Source organism: Lynx rufus, unplaced genomic scaffold (assembly GCF_022079265.1).
Source record: "Lynx rufus isolate CCGP_SWC_20201006 ecotype Redwood Valley unplaced genomic scaffold, mLynRuf1.p SCAF_6, whole genome shotgun sequence".
Classification (NCBI taxonomy): Eukaryota; Metazoa; Chordata; class Mammalia; order Carnivora; family Felidae; genus Lynx; species Lynx rufus.
Genome location: NW_025814878.1, coordinates 87,086,618 through 87,107,639, shown reverse-complemented (window position 1 = coordinate 87,107,639; position 21,022 = coordinate 87,086,618). Strand labels below are relative to the sequence as shown.

At 34.4% G+C, this 21,022-nt stretch overlaps 1 protein-coding gene across 1 annotated transcript in view; it reads right to left on the bottom strand.

Moving 5' to 3' along the window:
• Window positions 1–21,022, bottom strand: part of EYS (eyes shut homolog) — a 1,631,667-nt gene that overhangs the window by 1,575,795 nt on the left and 34,850 nt on the right. The gene's annotated exons all lie outside the window — the stretch shown is intronic.

The window sequence follows — 21,022 nt, the reverse complement described above, 5'->3', positions numbered from 1 at the left end:
AACATCCTTTGTTGAAGAATGTATGCTATCTCCATTGTGTACTCTTGCTCCCCTGTTGGAAGATCAATTGACTATAGGTGGTGAGTTTATTTCTGGCCTATTCTTTTCAATTGCTATCTGTCTTTAAGCCAGTATTATAGATTTGATTACTGTAATTTTGTCATATATTTTGAAATCAGGAAGGGTGATGCCTCCAGCTTTGTTCTTTATTAACATTTTATTTGGCAATACAAGGTTTTATGTGTTTTTTTGTAGTTCCTTATGCATTTAGGCTATTTTCTGTATCTCTAAAAATTATTGTGACTTTATAGGGATAGCATTGAATTTGTAGATTGCTTCGTGTAGTAGGGACATTTTAACTATATTAAACCTTTCAATACATTAATATAGAATGTCTTTTCATTCATTTATCTTCTTTAAGGTCTTTCATCAATGTGTTATAGTTCTCAGGTATCTTTCACCTCCTGATTAAGTTTATTCCTAAGTATTTTTTTTATATTAGCATGAACACGATTGTTTCTCTAATTTCCTTTTCCAATAGCTCATTGTTAGTGTATAGCAACTGACTTTTGCATATTGATTTTGTATTTTGCAGCTTTACTCAATTTATTAGTTCTAATACATTTTTTAAATGAGGTCTTCAGAATTTTCTACATGAAAGGTCATGTTGTCTGCAAACAAATATATTTACTTCTTTTCCAATTTGGATGCCAATTTCTTTTTCTTTGCTAACTGCTCTGGGTAGGACTTCCAATACTGTGTTGCATGTATGTGGTGAAAAGGGGCATTCTTGTCTTGCTCTTGGTCTATGAAGGAAAGTTTTTTACTTTTCTTCATTGAGTATGATGTTAATTTGGGGCTTCTTATCTATGTCCTTTATTATATTAAGGCACAGTCCATTTATACCTTATTTATTGAAAATTTTTATCATGAAAGGCTATTGAATTTTGTCAAAGCTTTTTTTTCTGCATCCAATGAGATAATCATGTGAATTTTATCCTTCATTCTACTTATACAATATATCACATTAATTGATTTGTGTTTCTTGAACCATGCTTGCTTCCAGTGGATAAATCCCATTTATTCATGGTGTATGATCCTGTGGAATTTGGATGGCTAGTATTTTGCTGGGAAGTTTTGCATTTATATTTGTCAGATATACTTTACTTTTCTTGCATTTTCTGTCTGGCATTGGTGTGAGGGTAATTCTGGCCTAATAAAATGAGTTGGGAAGTGTTCCTTCTTCTTCAAATTTTTGAAAAAGTTTGAGAAAGATAGTATTAATTCTTCTTAAAATTTTTGGTAGAATTCACCAGGGAAATCATGTAGTCCTAAGATTTTCTTTGGAGGTTTTTAATTACTGATGAAATCCCCCTACTAGTTATTGGTCTGTTTAAAATTTCTATTTCTTCCTGATTCTCTCCTTCTAGTATTTATTTCACTAGTACTATATATACTATATAGTATATATTTATATGTATATATTTCATAAATATGTATTTATTTCACAAATAGGATTGTTTCCTAAAGTTAATTACTGGTATGATAAACACAAAGTTATTATGGGTCAGGTACTTTTTAGGCACTGGAGATGGAATAACGCATAAATGACATAAAAATTTACCCCTTACTTGAACTCTCATTCTGATGGAAAAACACAGAAAACAAATAATTATAATACATATTGTTATTTTAATTATAAAACAAGTAACTTACACAGTAAGTTCTTGACAAGTGTTATGAGGAAGACACAGCAAAAGGGAGAATGGGGAGCGTTTGTGTGGAGAAGTAGAGTTCATTTTAAATAATGTGGTTAGGAAATACTTAACTGTACAGAACCATAAAGTGGCAGTGTGATTGTAAAAGAGTAAGAGAAGTAGAGAGATGGGTGATGAGGTCAGAGATAGGAGACCAGACCTTTAGGTCCTTGTCAGACATTTTTAGAGCTCCTTTTCTTAGTGATACAGGCAGCTTCTAAGGAGAAGGGTTTGACAGAGTGTTACAATCTGGTTCACACTTAAACAGTATCATTCTTGCTGATATTGGAGGAAGAAACAGAGGTAGAGTGATTAAGTAGGACAAGATGTTAGTAAACCAGGTTAAAGATGATGGCACTTAGATGGTAACAATAGAAGTAATAAAAAGTGGTTAGGTTTCAATTACCTTGTGTTGGTAGGAGCAATAGAATTTTCTGAAGGCTTTAGTTTAGATGTAAGAGAAGGGAGAAATGGAGGATAAATGCAAGTTTTTTGCCTTGACCAACTGGGAGAACAGACTGATAAAATTTAAGGTAGGGGTAGGGGAATAAATCAAAAGTGTTTGGGGACATGTTGAATTTAAGATGGTAATAGGCATTCAAGAAAATATAACAGGTTGACAATTTGGTATAAAAGTTTAGAGTGTATGGAAAAAACTGTCTGGAAGTTAATATTGGAACATTTTCAGGTTATAGATTTTTAAAAAGATATTAGCCTGGACAAGAAGATCAAAGGAATAGGAATAGAAAACAGAAAAAGTACAAAAGTTGTGTTTTGCCTTCCTCCTCCCTAGTGTCAAGAATTTTATGAGATAGAAAGAACTAACAAAAGGACGCAATGTTGGAGGAACTAGTGGGTAGTGTCCTGGAGTTCGAGTTAAGATGATGCTTCAAAGAGTGGAGAAGAATTGATATTTTAACAGTCACCAACCTTTCTAGAGTATATTATTTCATCTGCAACACCAGGGATTGGAACATAATCCAAAGGACTCAAGTAATTCTAAGCCCTAACATTTTATGGGAATCATAAAGATATACGATCCAAAAGAAACCGAATGATTTAAGAAGATTGTATCTTCATAGGAAATTCTTTTTAGTGGTATAAAATTGTGACACAGAGAATGTTTGAGGTTAGAAAAACACTGGAAATAATTAAATCTTTCACAAACTCATCATATTAGAGATGAAAGAAATAACATCCAGTCAGGTTCAGTGACTATGAAACATCTAAAAATTTGGGTCAGCCCAGAGGCTCCTAGAGAGAGATTTATTACATTTTCTAAAGGCATAAAAATAAAAAAGAAATTTTTCAGGAGTTGTTAATGAGATGATGACTTTATAAGGATATTTCCTAATGGAAACTAGTACCAGAGGGAACTTCATAATGACTTTAAAAATTTTAATATATACTTACTGTCTACTTAAATAGATGTGGAGTTTTTTCTTCAATTTATTTCACTTAATTTTTATTCTTGTTTTGGCCCATAGGAAAAAGTAATGAGTTGAAATTGCATGTTTTGTTTTGACAATGAGACCTGAAATATGAATAATACTTCTACAGATCATTTCAGCAGTTTAGTCAATGATAACACAGATGTCTATTTCCTACTGCTTTAGTCAAATGTCCTCTTAAAATCTGGAGTTTTAACATAAATCTAGCAGATCCCATTATCTTCCCCTATAAACCTGGTCTTTTGGAATGCATAGCATTCAGTGAAAATGAAAAAGGACCAAGTGGCTAGGGGACAATGAAGAATGTTGAGTGGTGAGGGCCCTTGGGAGCCAGGCTTTGTTAAGACATTATGGGCCTAATTGAGGACATAAACTTTTATCCAGAGATAGTAGGAAGCACCAAGACTGTCACATTATAAATTGAAGATGGAAAGGGATTTTCTTTTAAATTTTTTAAAAGTTAATTCATTTTTGAGAGGGGGGCACAGAAAGAGAGGGAGACAGAATCTGAAGCAGGCTCCAGTCTCTGTGCTGTCAGCACAGAGCCCAACACAGGGCTCAAACTCACAGACCAAGAGATCATGACCTGAGCCAGTCAGATGCTTAACCTATTGAGCCACTCAGGTGCCCCAACGAAACAAACCCTCTTAAAAATATATTACTTTTGAGAAGCTACACAGAGCCCTGAATCTCTCCCCTTCCTCTTCCCTTTGCTGGATGATACATACTTCTAGAAACATTGACACATGCTACTTTTTACCTCTAAAATATCGCCTTAATATGAAAACTATACCAACATTTTAAGGCTTAATTTATATCCTTAATTCTCTGTAAACCTGTTTATCTTATTCTAGTCAAAATCTTTCTTTTTTGTACTTTTATAACTTAGTTATCTCTACCATTCATGGAATGCTTAACATTTATTATACATATGATCTTGGGAGCGGAAGGGCTAATATTCTGCAAGATTTGTATTTTGCATTATTGCCGGGTCAGTCACTTGAATAATGAATGAATGAATAAATTAACATAACATCTGAAACTGCAGTCATTAAACTTTATGTTTAACAAATTTTCTCACCAATTTAAGGGAAGAATTGAAAGATTCTTACATGAGTGTGTTTCACACTCATGGTTAGGTTATAGAGCTATAAAACAAAAAAAATAGCAACATTTTTGAAATGCTACCTATATGATAAAATGTTGCCCTTGAGCCACAGTAAATGAAAATCTCAGTGTAATCTTAATTATTTAGGAAAGTAAAGGCTTCTTGACTTAAAGATATCTATGTTTAAGTCAAAGGTTGAAATGCTTCACATTTTACTATTTGTTATATCTGAGTTCTGTTTTCACTGCTTTCTTTTTTTTTTAATGTTTATTTATTTATTTTTGATACAGAGAGAGAGGGGAAGAGAATCATTTTTTATACACTTTTTATCCATTTTTTATAGCCACTGATAGAATGGCTAAGAAATAGAAAGGGATCGACGGGTTGAATTATTGATTTAAATGGGAAGCTGCATAAAGGATACATGGGATCTGTATATAGTATTTCTTACAAATGCGTGTGAATCGACAATTATCTCTAAATAAAAAATATTAAATATTTTCACGCTGAATATAATAGCATTTTATTTTAAAAATGCATTATGAACAAGAACATAAGAGTCCAGCAGCAATGAAAGCTGTTAATGCAATTGGCACATTAGGAGATTAATGAAACAAAAACATAGGATCATCCTATTCAATGCAAGAAAAAAATGTTGAATAAAATTCCACATACTTTGAATAAAAAATGCAAGAACATTAAGAATGAAAGGGAAATTCCTAAACCTGGTAATGGTTATTTACTAACATTGAAAAACACACATCATTTTTAATGGTGAGTTATTACATTTTCTTTAAAAATCAGAAACAAGAGAAAGGAAGACTACAATCATGGCATCCATTCAATGCTGTACTAAGGGACTCAACCAGAACAATATAATGAGAACAAAAAAGAGAAGAACAAATGCTGTCTGATTGTCTATTCAGTACTTTCCAGCATTTTTCATCTCAGGGGATACATAGAAATTGCAAAAAGAATCATATCAACATCTTGCAACAATTGTAAACCATTTATGACACAGCAGTGTTCCACTGAAAATGGTTGGGATACCCTGTACTTTATAGTAAACAAGTGTGGTGAAAGGAAATCTTTTGAAAAAAAATGTTCTTCAACTTTGTTGCATAAAATACCAATATGAAAAGAGATAAATTTCTTATATACTTTTAATAAACCAACAAAAAGATTGGTTCAAGACATGTATGGAGACGTTTAGAATTTTTTTTGCAAATCAAAAAATATTATTTACATAAATGTAGAAATAGAGATGGATATAATATTTAGTATTTTATAAAAACCATTTTCCCAAAAATTAATCTACAAATTCAATGAATTTCTAATCAAAAGCCTACAATTTGATACTCAAAGGCAGAGTTGAAAAGAGTTTAGACAATGTTATATTAAGAAAGGAGAAAGATGGGGGTGTCTGGTACCTCAGTTGGTTAAGTGTCTGACTTGGTCTCAGGTCAGGATCTCTTGGTCTGTGAGTTCGAACCCAGAGTGGGGCTCTGTGCTGACAACTCAGAACCTGGAGACTACTTCAAATTCTGTGCCCCCTCTCTCTCTCTGCCCTTCCCCCCACTCATGCTCAGATTCTCTGTCTCAAATATAAGTAAACATTAAACATTAAACATAAAGTAAACATTTCTTTTTAAAGAAATGAGAGTTATAATTTAGAGTTATAATTAAAACTCTAAATTTAGTTATAATTTAGAGTTATAAACCTTATGAATCTACATTAAGAAAGTATTTTTGTGTAGTTGGTTAAAATATCAATGGTGGAATAGAAATTTAATTTATAAAGTGAAAACATAATTTAATACTCGTGTTTCCCCTTTTTCTTTTATGTATACTGCATTAAAATTTTTGAGATGATTTAACCCAATTTATAAAATCCTATTTTAATAAAATAGTTTTTAACAGAAAACTCATTTCAAATTCATTAGTTAATGTCCTGACAATTGCAGTTATGAATGTTTTGAGTATCAGAAATTAATTATAGGGTTAAACAGCACACACTTAGTGTATCAGAATGGTGATACAGGCTTTCAGTTGTTTTTGTGTTAGGACATTTCCAAATGCATGCATGAGCATTAATGCATAGATGATAGTTAAATCATATAAGAGGAATTTCTGTAATTTCTTCACTATATAGTTTTTACATGGAAATCAATTTCTTTGATTTTTATCACCAGAAATACAATGGAAATTTGAGAAAAAAAGAAAACATCTTATTTAAAAAAATTTTTTTAATGTGTATTTATTTTTGAGAGACAGAGAGAGAGACACAGCATGAGCAGGGGAGGGGGAGGGGCAGAGAGAGAGGGAGACACAGAATCCAAAGCAGGCTCCAGGCTCTGAGCTGTCAGCACAGAGCCCAACACGGGGCTTGAACTCGTCAACTGTGAGACCATGACCTGAGCTGAAGTCAGACGCTCAACCGACTGAGCCACCCAGGCGCGACAAAAAGAAAACATCTAAAATAAGTTATCATATACTTAAAAATTTTACCTTATCCACAGAATATGTAACATTTACTATAATTTAAGGATTAAAGAACACTTCATGTATGGTTTCATAAGAACTGTATAAGATGATATAGCTTGTTATACATGTCTGCGATAAAAACATATTCCTTTTTGTGGCAGGAATACTTAGTATAAGATTTACCCTGTTAACATAATTGAAGCGTACAATGCAATACTATTAACCATAGGTACTATGTTTTACAGCAGGTCTCTAGAACTTATTCTTCTTAAATAATTGAAACTTTATACTGCTTGAAAAATACCCCATTTCTCCCTCTCCCTGCCCCCAGCAACCACCATTTTTCTCTCTGCTTCTGTGAGTTTTACTATTCTAGATACCTCCTACAAGGGAATCATGCAGTATATGTCCCTCTGTGAGTAGCTTATTTCACTTAGCATAATGCCCTCCAGGTTTACCCACGTTATTGTATATGGTAGGATTTATTTCTTTTCTTTTTTTAAATTTCATTGTTTATTTTTTAAATTTTTTTTTAATGTTTATTTATTCTGAGAGAAAGAGACAGAGTGCAAGCAGAAGAAGGAGAGACGGAGACACAGAATCCAAACCAGGCTTCAGGCTCTGAGCTGTCAGCACAGAGCCCGACACGGGGCTTGAACCCACAAACCATGAGATCATGACCTGAGCTGAACTTGGATGCTCAACTGACTGAGCCATCCAGGTGCCACGATTTATTTTTTTTTCCAAAAGCTGAATAATATTTCACTGCATGTGTTTATCGCATTTCCTTATCCACTTATGCACCAACGAATTTATGTTGTTTCCATATCTTGGCTATTGTGAATAATTGTGGAACAAACATGGGTGTAAAAATATCCTCGTTGGTATACTGATCTCAACACTTTCGGATATATACTGAGGAGTGAGATTACGGAATCATGTGGTAGTTATATTTTTAAGTTTTTGAAGAAACTCTATGCTGCTTTCCATAGTGGCTACAGTTTTATATTCCCACCAACAGTGTATAAGTGGGAAGGACTTCACCTTGTTCTTAATTCTATAACTTAATGTCTTCAGTGTCTCCTTTATGTGAACATTAGATAAAACAGTCTCTGACATTATGCTTTCTGTTAATTTCAAGTTTGCCTTCTAATTTAAATATTGTTTTCTTGAGGTACTTCTCACTTTTTCTGATTCTTGTATATATACTCACAATTTCGACCCCAATCTTGTCCAGTTCTCATTGCCACATTTCAATTAAGTTAAATTCAGCAAACATTCATAAACACAGAACTATAATATATGATTAGAATTCCTATTATGGGTCTACCTCTAAAGTTGAAGGAAACACAAATAAGTGAATAGTTTGTAGACTCCAGAGAAATCCAAAGAGAAAATATGATATTGAGAGGGATAGGATCTCATCTAGTGGACAAGGACTAGGGGTATTTCAGGCAGAAGGAACATATTGTGAAAGTTAAATAGCTGTAGAATTTTTACAAAAATGGTGAGTAGTTCAACGTGAATAAAGCACAGAATTCCTTGTGAAATCAATTCAAAGGATAAATGAGTACGCATAAAGCTTAAGAAAGGGTGAGACTAGAGGGAGGTGCCAAGATGGCTGAACAGCATGGAAGTTTTTGTGTGTTTCGTGTCCATGAAATACAACCAGATGAACACAAAGCCATCCTACACACATAATAAACTGATTGGAGGATTAACACAACAATCTGCACAACCTGAACCACAGAATTCAGCAGGTATGTGGCATGCAGAGGTGAACTCGGGGAGAGAGAAGCTGGCTGCAGGCAGGGAGCTGCTTTTGCAGGCGGAGAGAGGATAGAGACTTGGGGGGGCAGGGAGAATACGGGAAAAGCACCCCTCCCCAAAAGGGGCTGGAGACAACGTGGAAAATTGGAAACAGCGCAGGGACTAAATTAAAAAGGGAGAAAGTAGAAAGGAGAGTTTAAATTCCATTAAGACTGTAAACAAGGGGAGCGCAAAGTCTGCAACTCCGCAGCTCCATACCTGGTGGAGCTCTGGTGGGAAGGGCGAATCCCCAGGAACAGAATGTGGTCTGGGAGGTTCTCTGGCCACACAGGGAAAAAAGGTTCCACTGCTGGAAGGACATTTGGTAGAGACTGTTGAAGCCACCTGGTCCCAGCAGACCCCAGAAAACGGCCACAGTGGCTGGTGCAGAACAAGGTCCTTAAGGGTGAAGCCTGGTCCCAGACGTGTGTTGTGATTTTCCATACTCCCTGAAATGCTGCTGCTACACTATCTCATGAACTTTTTCTGGGGCGGGCTGGCACCTGGCCGCAGTCTCAAGGCACCAGCAGCAGCAGGGTCCTGCAAGCATTCCTGAGTGTAGCTGGCATTTGGCCATTGCTCAGTGAGACCCTCCTGCAGAGGGGCAGAACAGGTCAAAGCCTCAGTCCTTCAGAAATAAGGGGCCGGGGAAAACAGCCACATCTGAGACAAAACTCGGGAGACACGTACTGCCTGGGGCTTGGCCACGGACAGTGAAGAAGCGGGGAGTGGACGAAAGCTGAAGACAGAGGACAGGTGTGCAAATGCTGATCAGAGAGAACAGAATTCCCATACTAAAGACTGGGTACCTGGGTGACGCCATTTTCACTGCTTCTGCGCATGCACCAATGCACCTGCAAGCACTGAAACAATCCACCCCAGTAGGCTAGCAGCGCCATCTAGTGGAGAACGGACCCATTACACTGAGACCCGCCCAACTGGGCCAACCTCGCTCTCCACGAACACAAGTCTCACCGCCTAGTTTGTGGACTATAAAGCGCTACATAGTCTAACTTCTAGGGGAAAAGGAAGTAATTTAAGTCCTATTTCAATCTGTTAGCAGGTCCATCTATTCAATTTTCTTTGTTTTTTTCTCTATTACACTATTCTTTTTGTTGAATACACAAAGAAAAAATTCATTTTTATTAAAAATATTTTTCTTACTATATTTTTTACTTTTGTGTAATTTTTTTTCAAATTCTATCTTACTTCCATCATTCTATTTTAGTTTACCTCAGTGTATTCACCTTTTCAAATTTTCAAATGATTTCCTTGTTTTCTTTTTTCTTTTTCGTTTTTCTTTTTCTTGAATGCAAAGTGAAAAACTTCATTTATACTTTCAATTTCTATTAAAAATATTTTTCTTTAGTTCACTTACTATATTTTTTCCTTTTACATAAATTTTTTCAAATTCTATTTTACTTCCATCAATTTATTTTAGTCTACTACAGTGTATTCACTCTTTCACATTTTCAAATGGTTTCTTTCTTTTCTCTTTTTCGTTTCTTTTCTTTTTCTTGAATACAGAAAGAGAAAAAACTCATTTTTATTTTTTATTTTTATTAAAAATGTTTTCCTTTCGATTTTTCCTACTACATTCTTTACTTGTGTGTAATTTTTTTCCAATTCTATTTCACTACCATCATCTCATTTTAATCTACTTCAGTGTATTCATTTTTTTAAATTCTCAAACGATTTCCTTCCCCCCCCGTTTTTCTCTAATCTGTCAAACCACTTTCAACACCAAGACCAAAACACACCTAGGATATAGCATCATTGATTAGATTTTGTGTGTTTAATTTTTTAATTTTGGTATTTTTTAAATTTTAATATATTTTTTAATTTTAATATTTTTTAATTTTCATTTTTCTACCTCATTAATTCCTTTTCTCCCTTCAAACTGACAAAATGAAGGAATTCACCCCAAAAGAAAGAGCATGAAGAAACAACAGCCAGCGATTTAACCAATACAGATACAAGCAAGATGTCTGAACCAGAATTTAGAATGATGATAGTAAGAATACTAGCTGGAATTGAAAATAGAGTAGAATCCCTGTCTACAGAGATAAAAGAAGTAAAAACTAGTCAGAATGAAATTAAAAATGCTATAACTGAGCTGCAATCACGGATGGATGCAGCAGCGGCAAGGATGGACAAGGCAGAAAACAAAATTAGTGATATAGAGGACAAACTTATAGAGAATATTGAAGCAGAAAAAAAGAGGGAGATGAAGGCAAAAAAGAATGATTTAAGAATTAGAGAAATCAGTGACTCATTAAAAAGGAACAACATCACTATCATAGGGGTCCCAGAAGAGGAAGATAGAGAAATAGGGGTAGAAGAGTTATGTGAGCAAATCATAGCGAAAAACCTTCTCAACCTGGGGAAAGACACAGACATCAAAATCCAGAAAGCACAGAGGACCCCCATTAGATTCATCAAAAACCGACCATCAACAAAGCATATCATAGTCAAATTCACAAAATACTCAGGCAAGGAGAGAATCATGAAAGCAGCAAGGAAAAAAAAGTCCTTAACCTACAAGGGAAGACAGATCAGGTTTGCAGCAGACCTTCCACAGAAACTTGGAAGGCCAGAAAGGAGTGGCAGGATATATTCAGGGTGCTGAATCAGAAAAATATGCATCCAAGAATTCTTTATCCAGCAAGGCTGTCATTCAAAATAGAAGGAGCGATAACAAGTTTCCCAGACAAACAAAAATTAAAAGAGTTTGTGACCACTAAACCAGCCCTGCAAGAAATTTTAAGGGGGACTCTCCAAGGGGAGAAAAGATGAAAAAAAATATATATATAGAGAGAGAGAAATAAATAAATAAATAAATAAATAAATAAATACCAAAAGCAACAAAGATTAGAAAGGCAGAGAACACCACCAGAAACTCCAAGTCTACAAGTATCATAATGGCAGTAAATTCATATCTTTCAGTACTCACTCTAAACATCAATGGACTCAATGCTCCAATCAAAAGACATAGGATAGAGAACCCAGTAATGATCCCACAAACGTATGGCCAACTAACCTTTGACAAAGCAGGAAAGAATATCCCATGGAATAAAGACAATTTCTTCAGCAAGTGATGCTGGGAAAACTGGACAGCGACATGCAGAACAATGAACCTGGACCACTTTTTTACACCATTCACAAAAATAAACTCAAAATGGATAAAAGACCTAAATGTAAGACAGGAAGCCATCAAAATCCTCGAGGAGAAAGCAGGCAAAAACCTCTTTGATCTTGGTTGCAGCAACTTCTTACTTAACATGTCTCTGGAGGCAAGGGAAACAAAAGCAACAATGAACTACTGGGACCTCATCAAAATAAAGAGCTTCTGCACAGCCAAGGAAACAATCAACAAAACTAAAAGGCTACCAACAGATTGGGAGAAGATATTTGCAAATGACATATCTGATAAAGGGTTAGTATCCAAAATCTATAAAGAACTTATCAAACTCAACACCCAAAAAATAATCCAGTGAAAAAATGAACAAAAGACATGAATAGACACTTCTCCAAAGAAGACATCCAGATGGTCAACTGACACTTGAAAAAATGCTCAACATCACTCATCATTAGGGAAATACAAATCAAAACTACAATGAGATACCACCTCACACCTGTCAGAATGGATAACATTAACAACTCACCAACAACAGATCTTGGCGAGGATGCAGAGAAAGAGGATCTCTTTTGCATTGTTGGTGGGAATGTAAGCTGGTGAGCCACTCTGGAAAACAGTATGGAGGATCCTCAAAAAACTAAAAATAGAACTACCCTACGATCCAGCAATTGCACTACCAGGCATTTATCCACGGGATACAGGTGTGCTGGTTCGAAGGGACACATGAACCCCCATGTTTATAGCAGCACTATCAACAATAGCCAAAGTATGGAAAGAACCCAAATGTCCATCGATGGATGAATGGATAAAGAAGATATGGTATATATATACAATGGAGTATTACCGGGCAATCAAAATGAATGAAATCTTGCCATCTGCAACTACGTGGATGGAACTGGAGGGTTTTAGGCTAAGTGAAATTAGTCAGAGAAAGACAAGAATCTTATGACTTCACTCACATGAGGACTTTAAGAGACAAAACAGATGAACATAAGGGAAGGGAAACAAAAATAATATAAAAACGGGGGGGGGATACAAAACAGAAAATACTCATAAATATGGAGAACAAACTGAGGGTTCCTGGTGGGGTTGTGGGAGAGGAGATGGTTTAAATGGGTAAGAAGCACTAAGAAATGTACTCCTGAAATCATTGTTGCACTATATGCTAACTAATTTGGATGAAAGTTTAAAAAAAAATAAAAAATAAAACAAGTTAATTAAAAAAATAAATAAATACAATTTTAAAAATGGTGAGACTACAATTACAGTGGTCTTTTAAACAATTGTTCAAATCTGCATTTTCATCTATTCTGGTGGCTCCTAAGTAATCCTCAGTGAAACAAAGTAATTTTTAGATATAGGTTTCCAAGATGAAAGAGCATTGAGACATATTTTAGACAATCGATACCATATCTTCTCTTGACCCACCTTAGAGATTCACAGTACATGCTAGTATGTTAACATCTGGAAGTCCTTCAGTAAAAGAAGACTTTTGACTTTTATTTAATACATTTTCTAAACTTTTCAGGAAATGATAATTTCCCGTATCTGGATTATCATTATATCAAGAAAAAATTCCAGGGCATTTTTGGAAATATGATTTTTAGAATGTGCTCTCTTATGATGTCTTTAAATTTACGTCTCAATGTAGTTCCCTCTGATGAACCTTTCCCACATTTCCAATAACATCTTAGCCCAGCTTACACACAAAACTAGAAACTGCTTGTATTCACATTATATACTTTTACAGGAATATTCATAAGATAGCTTTCAAAAATTTTTTATAGGTGTGACATCATTTTATATTTCTTTGCATCATCAAGAGGACACACAACAGTCTAAGGAACATTTCTTGTTCATGTAAGTAGCCCCACGTATACAACAAAGTGCTTAAAATATCATAGGAACAAGGGGCGCCTGGGTGGCTCATTCAGTTAAGTGTCTGACTTTGGCTCAGGTCATGATCTCATGGTTTGTGAGTCTGAGCCCCGTGTCAGGCTCTGTGCTGACAGCTGGGAGCCTGGAGCCTGCTTTGCATTCTGTGTCTTCCTCTCTCTCTACCCTCCCCTGTTGCACTCTGACTCTCTCTCAAAAAAAAAAAAAAAACAAAAAAACAAAAAACAAAAACATTAAAAAGTTTTAAAAATAAATCATAGGAACTTAATACATGCTTTTGAAGTAATGATAATTATCTCACAACTTCTTATGTTTTCTGGTTCAAGAAGCAGTGAGAAATACATCCTTTGTTGATCACATTTTTTGCCACATACTATTTTTTATTTATATTTATTAGTGTTAATGTTTTCTATTCACATAATATTGACTTTTATTACACTTATTCATTGGCCAGTATTCCTCTTTAGCATTTTTGTTTATATTTTATATCACATTAAATGTTTACATTTTTGCATGAAACTTTTAACTTTTTACATTTCCATACTATATTTTGACACTAAATGTATTTATTATAAATTGTTCTATTTAAGAAAGTCCATGAACAGATTTTTCCAGGTCTCTAAATTCTTATTTGAAAATATATAATGAAAGAACCTTACTTTAGAAGTCATGTATAGAAAGAGATGCAAATACAAAACCTTTCCAAGGGTTTACAAAAATGAACTAGAGTAATTTAGTCCTTAAACTTTCTATGTACCGACAGACAAATGCAGATCAAAACTATGTAAATTCTGGTATGCTTTACATATTTTGGAAGACTACATTGTTATAATTATAATGCATAATATCCTGAGGAATACTGTTTCTTTCTCTTAATGCCATTTAAATAGTGGTGTATATGAACTAAGTAAAGTAAACAAAATCGACATAAAAATAGAACATTAAAACTAGAAGAAACTAAATATACATATAACACAAATTCTCTTTTTTTATAGAGAGAAGGGCACTGAAAACCACAGAAATGAACTGATCTTTATAAGAATGTTTAGAACTACTATTTCCTGAATCCTGCTCAGGTATAGCCAAGAGGAGCATAGCGAGGCCAAGGCAAAAGTCATATATGAAGCTGTTAAATTTGCTTGCTTGGAGAACTAACCATAATTTCCTCAGAGAGGCCCTCACTGAGGTCATTTTCTGTTATGTGACATGATTCACTCTCAAATACTACTCCTTTGGAACTGAATACCTGGTTTCTTTACAATCTCAGTAAGACTTTGTTAAAACTTTTTTTAACGTTTTTATTTATTTTTGAAAAAGAGAGACAGGGCACGAGCAGGGGAGGGGCAGAGAGAGAGGGAGATACAGAATCCGAAGCAGGCTCCAGGCTCTGAGCTGTCAGCCCAGAGCTTAAGGTGGGGGGCTTGGACTCACACACCATGAGATCATGACCTGAGCCCAAGTCAGATGCTTAACCGACTGAGTCACACAGGTGTCCCTCAGTAAGAATTTTTAATTACTTTAGTTCATTTTTGCTTGCTTTCAGGTAGGGAGATTGTTATCTCATGAGACTGAGAGCTCTGTCAATACAAGGACCTTAACTCCCTTTGTTCTCCACTATACCACTGTTACTAATGTCTGGAACAAACATGATAGGAATTCAATAAATATTAATTAAATGAATGAATGGATGAATGAGTGTGTCTATACACTCAGTGCTAATTTGATATTTCTTAGTGTTTATAATTAAAATATAATTAAAACAGACATGACCTTTTTATTTCTTAAAACTATTGATAGCACTGTGTTTTCTCCTTAATCCTACAAGACTATAATTTGTTCAATCATTAGAGTCCCTTGTTTATAAGGATCTCTTAGCTCAGCATTTCTCAGACTTGACTCATGAAATACCTGATGCTCTACTCTATATCTAGCTATATTTTACTATAGATAGATTACTCACACCTATCTCAGACCTATTAATTTAGATTAGCAAGTTTCAATTATATTGGCTAATTTCTAAATTTTGAAAAAAAATTCTTATGAAATTAAAAGTTTAAAAATCTGGGTTTTTAAAATTTATTTATGGTAGAACAATTTTTTACTTCATGCTGATATAAATTACTATTTTGCATTAATTCTAAAAATGAATATAAGAATGCTTGTGTTCCCTTACTTTTAAGAATATTAACCAAATACACTGAATTAAACAAATACAGTGTATTTGTTTAATAAATACATACGTTAAATGATGAAATGTGAAGTTAGCTTCAAGTTATTTTCTGGAACTTTTTCCTTGTATTCATAGGATAAGAAGATATTTATCATGATTAATCTAAGCAAAGAGAATAAATAACAACAGTAGTAACAGACTTTTATAATATTCATCAAGATGGTTCAATGGTTAAAAGTAAAAGGGTTCCTATGTGTGGGCCTGAAATTTAATAAATGTAACTTTATTAGAAAGCCACTAATTCTATGCAAATTACTAAAAAATTGTTGGCAAGCCCTTTTCTTTAGACATACATACTCTCATTGTACATTAGAGTCACTATTCTTCAGATTGTCCCTCATATATTAGTTTTGATTAATTTCAGATCCTACTTTTTAAAAAGGATTTGTTCTTTCTAAGAGAGAACACTAGCAAGAGAGGGGCAGAAAGAGAGAATCCCTGACACAAGGCTCGATCTAATGACTGTGAGCTCATGACCTGAGCTGAAATCAAAAGTGGGATGCTTAACTGACTGGAGCCACCCAGGTGCCCTATATCTTACTTTTAAAGTTTATCTTGGATAACTATTTCTACAATAAACTTTGGCTTTGTAGATTTAAAATGTAGTGTCTACTTTTTTTAAATGTTTATTTTGAGAGAGAGAGAGCATGCGTGCAAGACCAGGGAGGGGTAGAGAGAGGAGAGAGAGAATCCCAAGCAGGCTCCAGGCCCAGTGCAGAGCCCAACTTGGGGCTCAATCCCAGACCATGAGATCACAACCATGAGATCACAACCTGAGCCAATATGGAGTTGGACACTTAACCCACTGAGCCAACCAGGCGCCCCTAAAATGTAGTATCTACTTTTCATTTTAAAGAGGTAGGGAATGGATTTCAGAACCAAGTATTCCAGTTTAAAGATTATTTAATTGATTTATTCTATTCCTCATCCTTCACAAGAAAGGATACTATAAAAAAGAACAAACACGACTGATATTTATTTTGCCACAAGACCTACTGACATGAAGAGAGCAGAATGCTGTGCTGTTTAGTGGAAAGCCAGTTTGGGGACCCTCTGTGGCACCAACAAGCTACCTGACTTTGAGAAAGTCACTGAGTATTTCTAACTCTTTAAAGAACTGTTTATAAAAAAAGAGGAAAAAAAATCACTTAGTAACATCATAGCAATGTTTGAAGAAGGTAACTTAAGAAATGTATAAAATATCTGACCTCTTGTGGTATTAACATCAACATTTTTTATTTATAAAGAAAGTCTCAGGCACCTTGGTGGCTCCTTGATTAAGCATCCAACTTAACTGAACTTGAGTTCAGCTCAGGTTATGATCACTTGGTTTATGAGAATCCTTAGGATTCTCTCTCTCTCTCTCTCTCTCTCTCTCTCTCTCCCTTCCTCCCTCCCCCTCTTGTGAGTGTTCTCTCTCAAAATAAACTTAAAAAAAAAGAAAATCTTACGAAATAGCCTCTATTATTCCCTACATATTAAGGAAATAATTCTGATATTCAGTCTACTTTAGATCTTCTATGTTAGGAATTTCTACTAGCCAAGATTTATATTTTAGTTGAATTACTATTGCATTCATAAAATGTTCAGCTATTAAGCCTACTAAACCATATTTCCCAATCTCTTTCCTTCATAGCAAAGTAACAGCATATATAAAATATCAAAATACATAAACTATTTGAATGCATTTATACTGAGCTGCCAAAACCAGCACACACACACACACACACACACACACACACACACACACACACAGCCTTCCTTTTTCTTAATAATGTAATCAATTATCCCCCTCTTTCTGTAATGTCTGACTTGTTCCTTGCTTACATCTAAGGTTTTATCTTGTTTTTACTGCTGACATTCAAAGATATTACACATATCACTTGTCTTTTTATTAATATGAGAGGGCCTAAAAATGAATTCTGTTTGTCAATTGAAAATAAATTTAGTCATTCTCAAATCAGTAACTGAAAATCGTTTTTCAAAATCTTGGGGTAGATTTTTTGTTAATATTTTAATAACTATTCAGATTAAGCGTATTTAGCTTTTTCTAATTTAAGAATTCAAGGGTTTATTTTTAATAACTTTGAATATTTCTCATAACATTTTGGACTAAGTGGAAAATGATCATTTTTATTAATCATATGTGCTAATCACATGAAAAAAAACCTAAGGTTTGCTTTTCACTAGCTCATAGATTTTTTTTTTAATTTTTATTTTTGACAGAGAGAGAGAGAGAGAGAGAGAGAGAGAGAGAGAGAGAGAGATACAGAGTGTGAGCGGGGAAGGGGCAGAGAGAAAGTGAGACACAGAATCCGAAGCAGGCTCCAGGCTCCCAGCTGTCAGCACAGAGCCCAACGTGGGGCTCAAACTCACAGACCACAAGATCATGACCTGAGGCAAAGTTGGACGGTCAACTGACTGAGCCACCCAGGCACCCCAGCTCATATTTTAGTAAATTTATTATAGACTTAAAATAATATTCATTTGTCACATTTAAACTCTAAATTTACTCATAATTATATAAAGAAAAAATATTTTAAAATTTAATTTCACAACTCAATTTTTTTATAGTAGCATAAAATTCTATTTGTCTGCTAATTTCATTTCTTAACTTGCTAAGGTTTTAATCCTTGTCTGCATCTAATGGGTTTCTCCCTGGTATGAGGTTAGATGTACTTGAAGTTGTTTTTGATTAGGAAAACGTTTACCTGACAGCAAAAACACAAATTAAGCAGATTGCAAAAGTGAAAAATTTGGGGTTAATAATAAGAGATATATACTTAGACATGGTCTTAAGAACAGCAATAAACTAAAAAGAAAAAAATATTCTTATATTATTTTTGCCTTCATATAGAAATATCATGTTACTATTTCATACTTGCCCATCTCTGGAATCCTTAAATTTAGCTCTAGTCTATCCATATTTTGTGAAATTTATTTTTAAAAGATATATTTTAGCAACAAGTTAACTTATCTTTGATTGTTTAAAGACCTAAGCTGTAGGTTAATATAATTTTATGATATAATAGAACAAAATTTTCCACATAAAAATCTCCCAATTAGTTTATAATACCAATAAGATTTATGATTACTGCTCATATATTAGGGGAAATAAAAATGTGGCTGAAAGCTATAAAGTTTGAAAATTTTTAAATAGCATAAAGAACATAGTTTTAACCCTCAAGGGTTTTAAATTCATTATAAGTCTATTTTTCTTATTGCTCCAAAGTCATTTTGCTTAATTTCAGTTAACTGACCTGATTTATTACCTGATTTATCAAATTTATAGTTCTTTCATGAAAAATGTGTTAAGATACAAGAAAAAGCATATAAATACTGACAGGTAAGCACCTGACAGCAGCATTTTAGAAAAATAATAAAAATCAAATAAACTTTCAGTAAAGATATGAATTTTTCTTTATCAAAATAATCTTTAAGAAATGCCTAATTAAAACATTTTTATCAAGTAAAATTTCACTAGGTAGTATTTTTGAAGTAAATTAACTTCAAAGAGAACATTTTCAGAACCAAAGGGATTTTCTAAACCTGAAAGTGTGAATGATATAATTTTTTTAAATGCTTTGGTTTGAAGAGGTACCATACTCTGTTTTCATGACTTTGATTCATTGTTGTGTAGACAGAGTTAAACTCAAGATAATACTGAGAGGTGTGCTAGCTGTTAACTTCACAGTGATTAATGACAAGACAAGATATCAGGCATCTAAGAGTTGAGAAACTATTAACTTGGGAGAAAGCTGAAAAAGCCAGAGGGAAATAATAAGTCACACTAACAAAAGGCAATGAAAAAGCAAGATATTGCTCCTGATGGTATTTTGATATATTCCTGAATCTGTGCTAAACTGTCAAAGGATATTTTAAAATAGTGTTTATGTGGTTTAAATTCAAACTTGCCTATCAAATAGAACAAGGAACCAATACATCAATATAGGAAAAATTAAGAAATAGTTGAAACATAGTAAACAAGTTTTCTATATTTTTGAATACAGAAAATTATAAGAACTTTTAATTTTTACAAAATTTAGAGATTTTTATTTTTTTATTTTTTTTTTTTTATATGAAGTTTATTGACAAATTGGTTTCCATACAACACCCAGTGCTCATCCCAAAAGGTGCCCTCCTCAATACCCATCACCCACCCGCCCCTCCCTCCCACCCCCCATCAACCCTCAGTTTGTTCTCAGTTTTTAACAGTCTCTTATGCTTTGGCTCTCTCCCACTCTAACCTCTCTCTTTTTTTTTTTTTTTTCCTTCCCCTCCCTCATGGGTTCCTGTTAAGTTTCTCAGGATCCACCTAAGAGTGAAACCATATGGTATCTGTCTTTCTCTGTATGGCTTATTTCACTTAGCATCACACTCTCCAGTTCCATCCACGTTGCTACAAAAGGCCATAGTTCATTTTTTCTCATTGCCACGTAGTATTCCATTGTGTATATAAACCACAATTTCTTTATCCATTCATCAGTTGATGGACATTTAGGCTCTTTCCATAATTTGGCTATTGTTGAGAGTGCTGCTATGAACATTGGGGTACAAGTGCCCCTATGCATCAGTACTCCTGTATCCCTTGGGTAGATTCCTAGCAGTGCTATTGCTGAGTCATAGGGTAGGTCTATTTTTAATTTTCTGAGGAACCTCCACACTGCTTTCCAGAGCGGCTGCACCAATTTGCATTCCCACCAACAGTGCAAGAGGGTTCCCGTTTCTCCACATCCTCTCCAGCATCTATAGTCTCCTGATTTGTTCATTTTGGCCACTCTGACTGGCGTGAGGTGATACCTGAGTGTGGTTTTGATTTGTATTTCCCTGATAAGGAGCGACGCTGAACATCTTTTCATGTGCCTGTTGGCCATCTGGATGTCTTCTTTAGAGAAGTGTCTATTCATGTTTTCTGCCCATTTCTTCACTGGGTTATTTGTTTTTCGTGTGTGGAGTTTGGTGAGCTCTTTATAGATTTTAGATACTAGCCCTTTGTCCGATATGTCATTTGCAAATATCTTTTCCCATTCCGTTGGTTGCCTTTTAGTTTTGTTGGTTGTTTCCTTTGCTGTGCAGAAGCTTTTTATCTTCATAAGGTCCCAGTAATTCACTTTTGCTTTTAATTCCCTTGCCTTTGGGGATGTGTCG